A 14,369-nucleotide genomic window follows, 5' to 3' on the forward strand; every position below is an offset into this window, starting at 1 on the left:
TCTCCAAATATAATCAGAAGTACTCAGGGTTAGGACTTCAACATGAATTTGGGGGTGACACAATTCAGCCCGTAGCAGGTATGCTATTAAAATTGGGGCCTGTCTCACTAAGTAAGGCTATAACAATGATGGGAATATGCAAAACTTTTCAGTACATTTTATCCCTATACTGTGCCAAAACTCTAATGAGATCAATTTTTGTAAATAAATCATTTTTTGCTATAACTTTCAAAACAGATATAAAGAGATGTTGTGATTAGAATAATAAAAAAAAACATTAAGAACTACAAATTTAACTACAGGCCTGTGGAAGGTTTCTCTGATTCATCTCCTACTCTAAACTCTCTGAATTTATTACATAGTTCAGAGTCCTGATTTAACTTTTCACTGGCTTTTTGGGAAAACATTTTTTAATGTTTATTTATTTTTGAGAAAGAGAGCGCAAACAGGGGAAGGACAGAGAGAGAGAGAGAGAGAATCCAAAGCAGACTCTAGACTCTGAGTGGTTAGCACACAGCCTGACGTGGGGCTGGAACTCAGGAACTGTGAGATCATGACCTGAGCCAAAGTCATGGACCCTTAACCGACTGAGCCACTCAGGCACCCCTTCTTTTTATTGGCTTAAAAATTTTTTTTAATGCTTTATTTATTTCTGAGAGAGAGAGGCAGCATGAGCAGGGGACGGTCAAAGAGAGAGGGAGACACAGAATCTGAAATAGTCTGCAGGCTCTGAGCTAGCTGTCAACACAGAGACTGACGCAGGGCTTGAACCCACAAACCGTGAGATCATGACCTGAGCCGAAGTCAGAGGCTTAACTGACTGAGCCACCCAGGTGCCCTACTTTTTATTGGCTTTAATGAGCCTCTTGTGAAATGTGTTAGAAAGCCATAGACTGATTGCTCTTTTGAATACATCCTTGCTGTTGGACAATGACTTAGGCTAGTGGTTCTCGAACCCATATATGAATCAGAATCCCAGTAGGTCTGGGATGGGCCTGAGACTTTGCATTTCTGACCAGTTCCCAGCGGATGCTGATGCTGTTGGTACCAGGCCAAGGACCAGACTTCAAACACCACTGGTTCAGGTAGTTGTGGCTGGCATGATGGAGAACCTCCTTCATATACATCTCATCTCTGACTGCCTGTGTTGTGGGATGCCGAAAGGCAACCCGGTTAGTGTAAGTACACTTGTTGGCACATTCCAGGCATGGGCAGACAGTGAGCAAGAAAGTCAGAATTGTCAATTGTTTAACCAGTACTAGCTCTTTTGTATTTCTTAATCACAACACAAGCCATATAATATTACCCACTCTGCACAAGGCTGTTTCCTCTTGGCCCACTCTTCAGTCATTTTGTTTTTGTTTTTAGAAGAGAGGGTCCTGCTAGAACATTCTTTTTAATAGTTATGCCAATTCCACCAAAGTCTTGAGAAAAAAAAAAAAAAAAAAAGACTTACCCAATCCTTTTTCCATGTCCAACTGTGCTGCTTTACTTAAAGGAAAATCTCCTGGGTCCAGTGCTAATTGTGGCCACCTCTGCTGTGGGAGTCACAGAGTTCCCTGACAAGACACAGCACTACAGCCTGCACTCACCCTCCTCTTGATGTCATGTGCCCGCCTATTTGGGGCTGCACACTCAGACTGTGCCATTAGGACTAGTGGTTTTTTGTTCCCTGAGAAGTGAGGTGGGCAGGTGACGAATGTACAGCGCAGAAGAGGTAGCTGGGAGGTGCGGGGGCGTGGGGGGGCACTGCTCTCTGCCTCCCAAATATCTATTCTCCTTTTCTTCCTTACTAGCTGAACCCCAGTGTTGTTCAGGATGGCAATGTGTCCATTGAATACTGCACCAGGGCCCTTGCAGCTGGGGTTGCTATGTGACCTGCTGCTGGCCAATGACATCCAAGGGGTTTCCACATATGGCTCCCGGGACAGCTTTTAAATTTATTTTTTTAATGTTTTATTTATTTCTGAGAGAGAGAGCAAGCGAGAGAGAGAGAGAACAGGGGAGGGTCAGAGAGAGAGGGAGACACAGAATCTGAAACAGGCTCCAGGGTCTGAGCTAGCTGTCAGCACAGAGCCCGACGTGGGGCTTGAACCCATGAAACGTGAGATCCTGACCTGAGCCGAAGTCAGACGCTTAATTGACTGAGCCACCCAGGCGCCCCCGGAGACAACTTTTAAAAGGGGTCTGGCTTAGGGGTGCCTGGGTGGCTCAGTCGGTTAAGCATTCGACTTTGGTTCAGGTCATGATCTAATAGTTCGTGAGTTCAAGTTTTGCACTGGGCTCTGTCCTGACAGTTCAGAGCCTGGAGCCTGCTTTGGATTCTGTGTCTCCCTCTCTACCCCTCCCCTACTCGTGTTTGCTTTCTCTCACTCTCTCTTTCTCTCTGTCTCAAAAGTAAATAAACATCAAAAAATTAAAAAAAAATAAAAACAAAGGGGTTTGGCTTAGCTGAGGTGTTGTTATGGACCTTTGCCCTTCACCCCTTTCTTTTTTCCTTCCTGGGATGCGGATGGTAAGCTTGGAGATATAGCAGCCACTCTGCCGCCACAGAAGCTTTGCACCGAGGGAGCTGGAGCAGAAAAGAGAAGGAGCTTGCCTCTCTAGTAGCATCCCCAAGCGGCTGCAGGACTCCAGAATTTTTTATGTGAAAAAACTACCCCTGAACAGACAGGGCCTCTTTCCGTCAAGTTTTTGGCACTTGTGAGGGCTTTGCCTGCCTCAAGGAGCATGAAGTCTGGGAAAGAAGAGAAGTCACTGGGGATGTATGTGAGCATGGTTCCTGACACTGATGATGATGGTGATGACAAGTGTTAACCACCTTTTCCTGAGGACTTTCTCTAGGTCAGTACAATGCCATGCCCTAGATTGGCCATTTTACAGATGATGAACCTAAGCCTCAAAAGGTATTTAATTTAATAATAAGCCCAAATCACACAGCTGCAAAGTGGTGGTGCTGGCATTCTGGCCTGGGCTTGTCTGACCACTCCACCTCTCATCATGACTCTTGACCCCTTCCTAGGCTTCTGCCTTCAGTGTCTGGAGTTGGGTCTCCAAGTTCATGGTCCTGGTGCCCATAACTTGTATCTCTGTTATGGACTGAATGTTCATGTTCCACACCCTCCAAATTCATATGTTGAAGCCGTAGCCCCCAGTGTGATGATATCTGGAGGTGGACCATTGGAGAGGTAGTCAGGTTTAGATGAGGTTATGAGCACAACACTATTCTCCATGAAGGGATAGTGTCTTTATAAGTAGGAGACAGACCAGAGCCTACTCCTTCTCTCTACCTTGTGAGGACATGGTGAGAAGGCGGCCATGTGCATGCCAAGGAGAGAGTCTGCACAGGTTTCAAACCCAGAAGTTCTGTGTCTGGAAACTCCCCTCAGTCCCAGGCAAACCAAGATGATTGGTCACCTAACCTATACCTCTTTACTCTTTTTCAACTTAAATAATGCATTTCCTAAAATGTTTCTGGTAGAACGGGGGTCTACTTCTACCTGATCCCCTTTTCTGTCAGACAGTCCAGTTTGTCAATGTCACTCTTAAAACATAGCATCTGTAAACAAAGGAGAGCATCGGTGTTGAGTTTAGTGGACCTGTCTGTCAATATGTTCAATTTTTAACCAACTCTGCCACACCTTTGGTGCATAACTGCATGTGTGATCAGTGAAAGCCAAAAGGCTTTTTTCTGCCAAGTCAGGTTTCCCCCCTGGATTTGGCAGCTGGCTTTTGCATCTAATGGCAGTTTGCTTTTAATTTATTCTAGTTTAACTTTTTGGCTTGGGCCCCATCTTTGTTCCTGTTTAGGTGATGTGAATTGTGAGCCTGTGGTCCCTCTACTGGTGGTCTCACCCTTGTATGTGGCTTCTGAACATTTGGTAAATGCGTCTTCTACGCCCTCATCCAAATTGTTGATTAAAATGTTTAAGAACCTTGGGGATCTGTCAGTCAATAATATATAGTTTACGCATTCAGCCATCTAGGAATAGATCTAATTGTGTTTGGAGTAACCGTAGAGGCTTTAGAGCACATGCTCATGAGAAATTGGGATCCCTTCAGGGCCGAAGCCTTTTCCAGAAACCCAAGGGTGTCATTGGGTCAACCCTACTCTGAATGAGCACAGATAATTGAGGCATTGACCCTGTAATTATGTGGGTGGTACACTCCCAGCAAAGGCCTAATCTTCAGTTGACTCCCATTGCTACTCTGAGGTTTCTGAGTCACCTCCTCTTACCTTCTATTATTTACCAACTTCTGGGGAGATGAGATTGATTTACTTAGCGTTTCAAGATTGTATTCCATAATAAAGAGACTGGTACAATGGGATATACCCTTTTAGAATTTGTGTTTTAATTTTTTCATTCCTCTACATGTTCCTGTAACCTCAAATAAAATTGAGTTAATACCCATAGAGAAATGCCCAGATCATAAGTGTGCAGTTCTATGAGTTTTGAAAAATGTATAGATCCATGTAGTCAGCACTCTGATCAGAAATACAGATCATGTCCGGGGCACCTGGGTGGCTCAGTCGGTTAAGTGTCCAACTTCGGCTCAGGTCATGATCTCCTGGTTAGTGGATTCGAGCCCCGCGTCTGGCTCTGTGCTGACAGCCAGCTCAGAGCCTGGAGCCTGTTTCAGATTCTGTATCTCCCCCTCTCTCTGACCCTCCCCTGCTCACGCTCCCTCTCTCTCTCAGAAATAAATAAAAAACATTAAAAAATTAAAAAAAAAAAGGAATACAGATCATGTCTATCACCCAAGAAAGGTCCCCTTCTTCATTCCTCAAAAGTTCTATGGTCTAACATACTAACAGATCTTAGACACTATGCAAATCTAATGGGAGGAGAATAAATATCCCATAAAAATAAAATGAGGCATATGTATGTGATTTATAAATACATACAGTGTAAAATTTCCCGTCCCCCTCCATGGCACAGGTGTTTACTATGTTGTTTTACTACATTTCCCATTGCATAATTTTCCTTAAATAGTTCAGTATGTCATGCAAATTAAAACACTTATTTGGTGTTGTAACTTGTAGTATTTTTCAAAAATGTATATAAAATTGAATTGAAATGGAGACAATCTGCCTGGTCATGAATGTCATTAGGTATGTAAGGACCCACACTGACTGGCAGAACTGACTCATGAGGTCTACAGTTGGGAGGGGTGCACACAGGTGCAGGGGTGGGTGCAGGCCAGCCTCCACCCCTGGTTTGTGTTGGCTACTTATTTATGGAGACCTGCATTTGCAAGAGCATCACCGACTGCTGTGGCTGACATACCTGCAGGTGTCTGTGGAATGTGAATGGTGCGGCCTAGTCTTGCAAATAATGAAGCCTTCTTTTGTTGCTGGAGATCAACTGGACTGGCCCATTCATCACAGGTAGACAGAAGACAACTCCATGTCATTTCACTTGATAAAGAATGTATCACATTGATTAGTATGACAGTGAGCTTAGGGAGACCCTGAAAAGTTCTTAAAACCTGAGAGCAAATTATGTTTTAGCTCTCCTGTTTAGGTTCAGCTTTGGTGTTTCTGCCCACCTTTGGTTAGGTGATACTCATATCACTGAGTAGCAATGAAGAAATATTAGGAACAACAATAATAACCACCACTGTCACGATAGTAATAGTAACAATTTACTGACTGGTCAGCATGCTGAATACTGCACTGAGGAGCTTATGTAGACCATTTAAATTAATTCTCAAGGTAGAACCACTTATAGATGAAGTAATTGGAGTCAGACAGGTTAAGTAACTTGCCTAATAGGTTAAAAACAGAATTTGTACCAGGTATACCAGTCAGTGTCCCAGAAAAGAACAGATGGCAAACTCAAATTGAGCAATGAGAAGCAAGTGTAATTAAGGTGTGGGCAGGGCTTCGGGAAACCATAGGGACTCCTGATATGGAGGTCATTGTACCCCTAGGCTGATAGGACACAGAACATGGGGACAGTAAGATGAAAAGAGGGCTCCTTCAGGAGCTGTGGTCTTTGGTTGAGAGTCATAGCCAGTTATGGGAACACCCATGGATACTGAAAGAATAGATGCTCTGACTTCATAACATCTGCCTGCCTCCAGTCTGTTGGGCTCTTCGTTGATAAACCCTGTGGAAGCAAGAGAGTTAGGGGGCCCTGTTGATATAGTCGATTACATGCCTTGAAAATACCTTCTTTTAGTCTATGCGTTTTTTTTTTCATTTTATGTGTAGTGACTTTTGTTCTACATATGTTTTACATTTTAATGTAATCAAACTTTTCTTTCATGATTTGTGCTTTTATATCTTATTTAGAAAATTTCTTTCCTACTTCAATGTCATAAAAATAGCCTCTTATTTTCTTCTAAAGATATTAAGATGTTGTTTTCCACATTGAGTCCTTATTATACATAATTTTGAATATGTGTGTGAAGGTGATTTTCTTCCCAAATGAACAGTCAGTTGTCCCAGCATATTTTTTAGTCTAAATTGTAATGCCATCTCTGTCATAAATGGGTTTTCAGAGGCACTTGAGTGGCTCAGTTGGTTAAGCATCTGACTCTTGATTTAGTTCAGCTTATGACACGGGGCTTGATCTCATGAACCGTAAGATCATGTCCTGGGCTGAAATCAAGAATCAGATATTTAACCGACTAAGCCACCTAGGCACCCCAGTTTGCTAATATTTCGTTAAAATTTTTGTTACCTTTCTTCAAATGTTTGGATGAAACAACTGTGAAACCATCAAAAATTGTTGCTTTCTTTTAAGTAGACTTTTTTTTTTTTTTTTTTTTTAAGAGCAGTGTTAGGCTCATGGCAAAATTGACCAGGAAGAACAGAAAGTTCCCTATACTCCCTTTCTCTCCCATCAAAGTTCCAGACTCTCCAACTATCAACATCCCACACCAGAGTGGTAATTTTATTATAAGTGATAAACCTACAGTGACACAACATTTTCACCCAAAGTCTATAATTTATATTAGGACTCATTCTTGCTGTCATACATTCTCTATGGGTTTTGATAAATGTATGATGACATGTATGCACCATTATCCTATCATACAGAATAGTATCATTGCTCTAAAAATCCTTTAAAAATGATCTGCCTGTTCATCCCTTCCAATCCCTAGCCCCTGATAATCAGTGATTATTTTCACTGTCTCCTTAGTTTTGCCTTTTCCAAATGTCATATAGTTGGAATCATACAGTATGTAGCCTTTTCAGATTGGCTTCTTTCATTAGTAATATGCATTTAACTTTTTTCCATGTCTTTTCATGGCTTGATAGCTGATGGCTTGATAACACTAAATAATATTCCATTGTCTGGATGCACCAGTTTGTTTATTCATTTGCCTAACAATTTTTGGTAATTGCTTCTAAGTTTGGATCATAGTAAATAAAACTGCTATTTATATATTACTTACACACACATTTTTGTGTGGCTAACTTTTCAGCTCCTTTGGGTAAATACCAAGAAGCATGAATGCTGGATCATATGATAAGATTATGTTCATGGTTTTGTAAGAAACCTCCACACTATCATCCAAAGTAGCTGTACCTTTTGAAGGATTGATTTTTCAAGGGTTGCATTTTTTGAGAGCTGATTTTTTTAAATTACTGATTCAATTTTTTAAATTTTTATTTATTAAAAAATTTTTAATGTTTATTTATTTTTGGTTGAGACATAGACCATAAGCAGGGTGGGGCGGGGGGAAAAGAGAGAGAGGGAGACACAAAATCTGAAGCAGATTCCAGGCTCTGAGCTGGCAGCACAGAGCCCAATGTGGGCTTGAACCCATGAACTGTGAGATCGTGACCTGAGCTGAAGTCAGATACTTAACTGACTGTGTCACCCTGGCACCCCATGATTCAACTTGTTTTTAAATGTACAGATATTTTCAAGTTTTTTATTCTCCTTGAATCAAGTTTGATTTTTTATATTTTTCTAGAAAGTTGTCTATTATATCTAATTATTATTGTCATATTGTCCATAGTATTCTTTCATGAAATTTAAAAATTTCCTATACCAGTATTTATATTCACTTCCCATTTTGTATGTTGATATATGACTTTTCTCATTTATTATTTGCCGGTTTTGTGAGTTTATCCATTTTACAAGACGTGGTAGAGTCAGCTTTTGATTTTATTAAACCTATTTAGCTATCTTTTTTAAATTTTCAATTTTTTAAATTATTTTTTGAGAGAGAGAGGGGGAGAGAGAGAGAGAGCAAGCGAGTGAGCGCAGGCTTCATGCCCAGCACAGAGACCAACTTGGGGCTCAGTCTCACAACCAACTATGAAATCATGAACTGTGTCTAGGATGACAACATCAGTAAGCAGCAGATTTCAAACCTGACCTAATCCTAAGGCTCATATTCTCTCCATTACACTGCACTTTGTGAAACAGAAGCTCTAGTTCTGGTCATTTCTTAATTTACTCTATGAACCAGTCCTCCCTTATAGCTTAAGACTTATCTTTCCTTCTCTATCCTCTGTAATGTAGTTATAAGGTGACCGAAGTATGCCCTGTCTGTTCTGGACATGCTGCTAAATGATCAAGGGAAGAAAAATTCCTGTAATTGCATCAAAGTGGGAAAGAATTATTTTAAACATTATTTTTATACCTTCAAGAACCATTCTTTCAAGGCATCAAATTACCTTGCATTTCAAGGTCAAGGTCAGCATGAAGAGTAGAGTACAACAAGAGAAATTATCGGAACAATGCAAGCCAGCACAGCTACAGTAAATGAGGATCCAAATCTTGCCACGCTCTAAATTTCAAAATAAAGGATCTGCTCTTTCCTCACAGAATTGGCATGAGGATCAAATAAGGCGCATTTAAAGTATCTGGCATAGAGCATATGCTCAAAAATGTTGGTGATCATTAGTAGTATTACTTCTTTCTGAACCAGTTCTATGGATCACTTATTTCGTGCACAGTATTTTGATGCAAACTGGGGGTTGCTATAAATCAGCACTCCTTCTTGTCAAATAATAAAAATAATTTTTGAGGATTAACTTTATTGATAAAAATGTTGATTAAAGTCACAAGGTGCTGTTGGAGTTAGAGGAAGAAGATGGGCTGGCAGTGGGTGGGGTGAGCCAGCTCAGAGAGACGGGGTGATATGCTTCGGTGCAGGGATTCTACCCCTACCTCCACCCACAGCCTGAGAAAACCAAACAAGTCAAAAAGTCACTGAGTTCAGAACTATGACAGAGTAAAGTAAATTAAATGTACACCCTTATTAAGTATTAAGTCAAATGGTCTAAAGCATTTAAGATGAACATGTCTTCATTAAGAACCCAAAGGCCCATCTTGTTTTTAACACATGAAAAAAGACTTTACATCACCCTAATCCTACTTCTTTCAAATACAGCACACTTTAATTACTGTGGTTTCTTCATTCAGAGAGATTATATTTCCAAACTGGGGTCTACTGAAGTCTTCAATGGCCTCCCATCTGTGGGGATGACAGAGCCAATAAATTGCAGTCAGCCCAGTAGGGTGTGGTGATGCCATAGTAAAGAAAATTGGACAGTCCCTGTTCCACATATTATAAAAATCTAATATTTTTTTAAAGCAAGAGGAAAATCCTCAAACTGCTGGTACACAGCCAATCTGTCTTAGTCAAAGCTGATCTCAGTTTCTGTAGACAGTGGCACAAGTTGACAATAAATGATTCCTTTTGGTTCCTAATTCCTCGAGAACAGAATAAGTTAGCTAAGATAGCTCAGTGTGACCTAACTGGTAACTACAGCCAATTGGATAGAATTTTTTAAAGATTATTTTAAAATATTATATATAATTGAAGTCTTTCTATGAAGCTTAAAAGCAGTGTTGCAAATAGGTGTTAGCTTAAATGCTAAAGGGAAGACCTAAATGTACTGTGTTATAAGTATTACACTTATTATATAATTATATGTATTGTATAATGGGCACATCTGTATCATCAACCAAGTGTTTATTGAGAGATTAGCCTCTCAGATTTATTAAATAAATTTTTTTCCTACATTCTTTTTTTTAAAATGTTTATTTATTTGAGAGAGAGAGAGAGAGAGAGAGAGAGAATCCCAAGCAGGCTCCACACTATCAATACAGAGCCTGATTCAGGGCTTGAGCTCATGAACTGTGAGTTCATGACCTGAGCCAAAATCAAGAGTTGGAAGCTTAACAGACTGAGTCACCCAGGCAGCGTGGAAGAGCATGAGACTCTGGAACTCAGGGTTGTAAGTTCAAGCCCCACATCAAGTGTGGAGATTACTTAAAATTTTTCTTTAAATCTTAAAAAGAGAGAGAGGAAAACGGTTTTCTGAATTAAAGAATAAATCATTTACAAATGACAAAATATTTAGAAGTGATGCCTCCCAAATCCTATATACCATATGGAATGAAACTAATGCAAAACATAGATGAAATTAGATATATTAGAAAAGAGTAAACATTTAAAAATTTAATTTTTTAATGTTTATTTATTGTAGAAAGAGAGAGTTATAGAGAGACAGAGCATGAGTGCGGGAGGGGCAGAGGGAAAGGGAGACACGGAATTTAAAGCAGGCTCCAGGCTCTGAGTCGTCAACACAGAGCCTGAGGTGGGGCTTGACCTCACGAACTGTGAGATCATGATCTGAGCCAAAGTCAGACACTTAACCCAACCTTACCTACGTGCCCCTAAAAACTTTAAAATATAAGTATTCAGTTCAAGAAACTATTGAAAAATAATAAAAATAAAGTGGGGCAGAACTAATAAATATAAGAGCAGAAATGAATGAAAGTAAAAAGCAAAGATAACTAGGGGCACCTGGGTGTCTCAGTTGGTTAGGCCTCTCACTCTTGCTGGTGGTAGCAGCAGGGGTGCTCAGGACCCCGGACACGCAGTGGTTGCACACCCTGGTACACTACTTGCCTCTTGCTCTTCTGGTAGCTGGAGGGTGATGGTGTCCTCCTGCTACTGCCAATGCCTGTGTTAAGTTTCCTATGTCTGACATACCTGAAGTGGGTTTGGTTTTCCCAACTGGACACTGAGTGATATGCCAACCTTTTCTTCTGACCTGGGATATTGAATAGTCCTTGGAACATATTTAAATAAGTAATACTGCATTTCGTATGAACCAGAGAAGGAATAAGAAGTATAGGAAATACTTAAGAGATGGGGTGCTTGGGTGCTCAGTCAGTTAAGTGTCTGACTATTAATTTTGGCTCAGGTCATGATGTCACAGTTCATGAGATAGAGCCCCGCATTGGACTCTGTGCTGGCAGTGTGGAGTCTGCTTGGAATTCTCTCTCCCCCTCTCTCTGCCCCTCCCCTACTTGCACGTTCTCTCTCTCTCCCTCTCTCTCTCTTAAATACTTAGGAAATAAGTTGGGGTATATTTTAGAATAGTTTTAAGGGTTTTGTAGTCATCATGTTTGTGTTTGAACTGTTCTGAAACTAGTTATGCTAAAATTTCATTGTAGCTTAAATAATTTGAGGTATTTTAAGTAAATGACCAGTGCTAGAATGTATAGGAAAATTTGATTTTCAAAGTTTTATTACACTTGTAGGTTTTAATAAATTGGGCCTTCAACAAAATACAAAAAAAAAATGAGTGTTCTTTCTGAGAGAATTCTTAAAAATAATGAATGTGATCACCATTTTGTGAGTGTATTAGAGATATTTATGAGTATTAAATGGATTATGGTCTGAACAGCAGGATATAAAATTTGTTTTTAAACAAATACTCAAATCTTATTGTCTTTTTCTTTCAGGATGGTAAAGAGCTGTTCAGTCCATTCTGGATGTGAGGGTAACTTTCTCCAGGGCTGAGAGGCAACATTCTCTTCTTTACTTGGACTGAAGATTAGACCGTTGGGTTTGATGAAGAATGAGCACCACCTGCCTGTGAGAACAGACATGGTCAGGTCAGTAGCTAACAATTGGGGCTCCTCACTGATAGGGCAATTGGGAGTCTTCCCAATAATAGGCCAACCACAGATATTATGAGGGAAGAGAAGAGATGAAGCCTTTGGCTCAGAGGATAAAAGGGATAATGGCCAGAAGATGACAGAGGTTCAGAAGTTAGAGGAAACCAGACAACTGTGCTCCTTAAACACAGACTTTGGCATAGAGGTAGCCTTAGGTGAGTAAGGTGAAGAGCTACTTCCCAGCTACTTCACAGTGGATCACAGCCTTGACCAGGCACTGTGAAGGATTTACATCATGGGTCTCCAATTTTTGCTGGTTCTCTGGTGCCCAGAGGACCTTGGCTACTGAAACTGAAGTCTTGGCACCAGTCACAACAGTATCACAGCCTTATAATATATCTAATACTTGGCAGCGCTGATTTATGCTTGCTATTCTTTTCATACAACATGGTCTTTGACAGTTCCAGAGTAGTAGAGAAGAAAAACCACTTTAGATAAAGGAAGTAAGCTGGAAATGGGAGTGGTTTATTTCACAATCCATCAGCTTCAGAGAGCTCTGAAGAATGAGTAAAACACAGGTACACTTATTGACCTTCATTTCCCAATCAGTCAAAGGGATAGTACATAAAAGCAAGGAGAATTTTCTAATAGATTGAATAAAGATTCAAGTGGCATTTCACTAGAGTTCTGGGGCAGGGAGAGGATCTCTAATAGTAGAAAAAATTAGGAAGCTCAGTTATCTAGAGTAGACTGCTCAACATTTGCCTGATGTTTAAAATGTCTTGGCACACCTGTCAGAATGGCTAAAATTAACATCTCAGGAAACAACAGATGTTGGTGAGGATGTGGAGAAAAGGAATCCTTTTGCGCTGTTGGTGGGAATGCAAACTGGTGCAGCCACCCTGGAAAAGAGTGTGGAGGTTTCTCAAAAAATTAAAAATAGAACTACCCTATGACCCAGCAATTGCACTACTAGGAATTTATCCAAAGGATACGAAAATGCTGATTAAAAGGGGCACATATACCTTAATGTTTATAGCAGCGCTATCAACTATAGCCAAATTATAGAAAAAGCCCAAATCTCCATCAACTGGTGAATGGATAAAGAAGATGTGGTATACACATACAATGGGATACTACTCAGTGATCAAAAAGAATGAAATCTTACCATTTGCAACAATGTGGATGGAGCTATAGGGTATTATGCTAAGTGAAATAAGTTAGTCAGAGAATTATCATATGATTTCACTCCTATGTGGAATTTAAGAAACAAAACAGATGAAAATAGAGGAAAGAAAAGAAAAATAAGATAAAAATAGAAAGGGAGGCAAACCATGAGACTCTTGAAATTTTTTAGTGTTTTATTTATTTTTGAGACAGAGACAGCATGAGTGGGGGAGGGCATAGACACACACACACACACACACACACACACACACAGAATTTGAAATAAGTTCCAGTCTCCGAGCTGTCAGTACAGGGCCCAATGCAGGGCTCAAGCCCATGAACTACAAGACCATGACCTGAGCTTAAATCAGATGCTTAACTGACTAGCCACCTGGGTGCCCCATAGAGACTCTTAAATACAGAAAACAAATGAGGGTTGCTGGAGAGGTGTTGGGTGGGGGATGGGCTAGATGGGTGATGGATATTGAGGAGGGGACTTGTTGGGATGAGCACTGGGGTGTTATATGTAAGTGATGAGTCACTAAATTCTACTCCTGAAATCATTATTACACTATATGTTAACTAATCTGGATTTAAATAAAAATTTAAAAATAAATAAATAAATAAAATGGAAAAAATGCCCAGTGAAACTGAGTCCCCTTTAGCACCATGAGCCTATGATCATTTTCTTTCTTTTTGAAGGATGGAGATGCATAAATTGAAGTAATCAATATACTATTATATTCCAGACAATAAGGTATGGTCAACCTTTACTGTATTTTGGATAAAAATTTGTATGTTGATTATATCTTGAGCTGCAATGGTGGGGAGTGAACCCAAATATTACATTTGTAAGGGATGGGACAGCGTACTACCATTTATTCATGCATCAAGCAGTTATTGAGTCTATGATGTACTTGTGCCAGGCATTAGGAAAAAACATGGTAAGCAAAACGTACGTGGGCCTTGCCATCATGGAGATCACAGCTGATGTGGAGGAAGATAATAATCAAATAATCACACATATGACTGCATAATTGCATATGTGATAAATTCTTGAGGGAAAGATACTTAGTTCTGGGAGAGGTAAACTAATCTGGGGCAGGAAGTTTATTAAGGAACAGACCTTTCAGTTGAGATCTCAAGTACTAGTGTGAGCCAGGGGCACCTAGGTGGCTCAATCAGTTGAGTGTCCGACTTCGGCTCAGGTCACGATCTCGCGGTTTGTGGGTTCGAGCCCTGCGTCGGGCTCTGTGCTGACAGCTCAGAGCCTGGAGCCTGCTTCGGATTCTGTATCTCCCTCTCTCTCTGACCCTC

This window comes from Hyaena hyaena, unplaced genomic scaffold (assembly GCF_003009895.1).
Source record: "Hyaena hyaena isolate Hyena2069 unplaced genomic scaffold, ASM300989v1 scaffold_105, whole genome shotgun sequence".
Taxonomy (NCBI): Eukaryota; Metazoa; Chordata; class Mammalia; order Carnivora; family Hyaenidae; genus Hyaena; species Hyaena hyaena.